At 39.8% G+C, this 3,304-nt stretch overlaps 1 protein-coding gene across 1 annotated transcript in view; it reads left to right on the top strand.

Annotated features, from left to right (window-relative positions):
• The window catches only part of slc8a2b (solute carrier family 8 member 2b), a 227,318-nt gene that overhangs the window by 188,013 nt on the left and 36,001 nt on the right, over positions 1-3,304 (top strand).

The raw sequence follows: 3,304 nt of genomic DNA, 5'->3' as shown, positions 1-3,304 counted from the left end.
AATCTAACTAGTAACCCGTACTAGGTTTACAATAAGGATTGTCACTCTATTTCTAACTTCTAATTTCTAACAATGATTACTAAAGCAAAAGGTTTCTAAACCACAATCTAGGTGCAAACACAATAGCTTCTAACCAAACCTAAGGACATGAACCCGACCGCATGGCAGACTGAACTGAGGGCTCAGCCGCCCCGACTGGAGAATCACAGCGGTATTTGAAGTCATCCGGGTTGATTGCAGGACGTTGATTGGCCGGGACCACGGCCAACGCACCAATCAACAACATGGCAAGGGAACAAGGAAGTGGGCGGAGCCATCTTCGTAGGCCAATCCTCTTTTGGCAATCACACATCCGGATTTACATATCCTAAAACAATGTCCTTAAAGGCAGGGGCCGTAACAGCGTGCGAGCTGCGGGATGATGTTGCGTTACGTTCGTTGCTTTGCCAACAAATGCTAAATATCACTGCATCACAACTAAAGGAGTCACTTTATGGAACAGCTGCAGTGAAGAGATGAAATCATCTATAACAATGAGCAATTTCAAGAGATTATTTAAAATTAATATATTAAAGGGATACGAAAAGGACTTAAAGTGGTAGTATTGTAGAAAGACTTCTTGGCATTTATATGCTGGTATGTCTATATATTAATATACTTATATACTGGTATGTCTATATACTGGTATATCTATATGCTAATATATCTACATACTAACATGTCTATATACTAAGTCTAGTATGGCTGGGTTATTTAATCTGCTATAGATAGATGGTAAAGAAAGTAGAAGAAAGGGAAGAAAACGCCCGCGCTGAGCCATCGGCCCCATCCACAGGGATGCCATTAAGAGAATATATATATATATTTATAATGCAAATATTTTGCAGTGTTTTCTGTTTTTGCACATTTGTAATGACTGTCACTAATGTAAGCTTTAGTGATTGCGCTCTCTTCCATAACGGTGTGTTTGTTTGTTTTTCCCTACTTCACATTTACAACTGGTGAATGCTGTAATACACCACTGGTGTGTGCAGAACATTATAATAATAACTATAAACATTATAACGTTATATAACATCAGATCGTTTACAGAGAGAAGTTTACAAGAATGACACTGTTTTAGCAACTTGTCCATATTTATGCATCTAGTGATTTAATTCAACCATTCATTACCATAATTGATTGTGGTGGTCAATATCCATAAAAAAGGACAAGTTTGTGAAGATTTGAAAAGTTACACACTGGAGCTTTAGGTGTTTTGTTGTTTGTTGGTCCAAAAGTAAAATATATCTGGAGGTAGTCGGCGTTTACTGCTAGTGGCCAAAGTCAAACATTTCTCCAAAGTCTAAAGTTTCTCAGGATGTTTTGCGCCAAAACCTCTAACGGTGACCCTGCTACCCAGCAGCCTCATCACACCTGCGCCACCGGGTTGACTGTTGAGCCTCGCCCACTACTAATTTAATGTTAATTTTAATTTAATTTAATTTAATTTAATTTAATTTAATTTAATTTAATTTAATTTTTGTAATTTTTTAATTTTAATTTGTTTATTAATCCCCACTGGGGAAATTACAATTTACACTCTATGTTAGTAATCACACACAGGTCTGAAATACACACACACACACACACACACACACACACACACACACACACACACACACACACACACACACACACACACACACACATGCTCAGGTCCTATACATGCACTAATGGAGAGATGTCAGAGTGGGGGGGCTGCCAGCTGAACCAGCACCCTGAGTGGTTGGGGGGGTGCGGTGCCTTGCTCAAGAGCACCTGGCAGTGCCCAGGAGGTGAAGGAGCATCTCTCCAGCCACCAATCCACTAGCCAGCCAGAAAGAAAAAAGGGAACGCTAATGAGGGAAAACTGCTCCCCCTACTAGAGGGGGGGGGGGATGAATAAGTCAGCAAAGAAAGTTTTTATTCACACATAAGCTTTAAAACGCAGTCAGAGACACTGTTATTACTGCCGATTGAGCTCTGTAATCAGTCTCCAAACGCATTTCAGGTTTTGTGTTGGTGAAAAATGCAGTAAACATAAAAAAAAAACACAATCTCTGCAGGTGTCATCATGACATGATTGGTGTGCAAAATAAAGGATAATTTCCCTGCAGGAGTCGGTAAAAGTAGCTGAGAAATTGCGATGAATGGCTCCAGTTTACATTTCCTGAAGCGACGCATGCAATTTTGATGTAGACTTTGTTCCTCTTTACTTGATGGATTTACACAGAAAACACTGAAACGTCTCGAGCGTGCAGAGTGACGGTAGATTACCTGTTAATAGCCTGCTGAAAGAGAGAGAGAGGAACATGTGGGACGCTTGACAGACAAAGTGTATATATATATATCGAATTTTTTTATTTATTTTTTATTTAACCTTTATTTAACCAGGAAAATCCCATTGAGATTACTAATCACCTTTTCAAGGAGGGTCTGCGCAAGACAGCGGCAAGATCACAACAATTCCTACATTACAGACAATTCTATAATCAATTTCGATTAAAACTCATTTAAAGACCATTTAACAGACCATAGAATTTCGATTTCATAAACTTGAGCCAGAGGTTTTTAGATGTAAACACTGGCCAATAGCAAGCCCTTCCTGTAATTTTCCAGATATGTGTCAAATTGTTCCATGTTGTGGGGCAAGGAATAGTGTAAATGCCACCGCTAACACAACTTCTGTCGTGAGGCACCTTGGTACAAGACAAGTAGCAGTTGTAAAGAAATCAGTCTATCGCCTTTTGGTTGAATTATTCACACAGATATGCAGGGGGAGCAGACGCAGAAGAAATTACCTTATAAAGAATATAACCAATGAGAGGTCGAGATTCTCCAACGCTGGAGCACAAAGTGTGTAAAGTTCCCAGTCGGTGTTGTGCGAGCTTACAGTTTGTGATAAACCCTCAATGCGGCATGATAAACAGAGTCCAGTAGTTCATACTTGGGTGGGGCATTTCATATGGAAGAGGTCACCATAATCCAGAATGGGTGTAAATGTTGCAGCTACAGGTTCTGTTTGCATGAAAGAAAAACAGCCTATTCTTAAGTAAAAGCCAATTTCAGTCTCGTTTCTTACCAATTGTTCAAAACAGGGTCCTTAAAACTAAGACTGTCATCAATTAAAATACCTAGATATTTAAAAGATTTAACTCACAATAACCCACTGTTCAATTTTGTCCTCTAGCTGTGGCCATCTCGCTTTGTTCCCCGCGGAAACTCTGTGTGGTCTTCTTTACTTGGCGCTGGTCATCTTCTCGCTTCCTCCACTTCCGTACCA

The sequence above is a fragment of the Etheostoma spectabile genome, chromosome 3 (genome assembly GCF_008692095.1).
Source record: "Etheostoma spectabile isolate EspeVRDwgs_2016 chromosome 3, UIUC_Espe_1.0, whole genome shotgun sequence".
In the NCBI taxonomy this organism is placed as follows: Eukaryota; Metazoa; Chordata; class Actinopteri; order Perciformes; family Percidae; genus Etheostoma; species Etheostoma spectabile.
The sequence above is the reverse complement of the archived record's forward strand: the minus strand, read 5'-3'. Positions and strand labels throughout refer to the sequence as shown.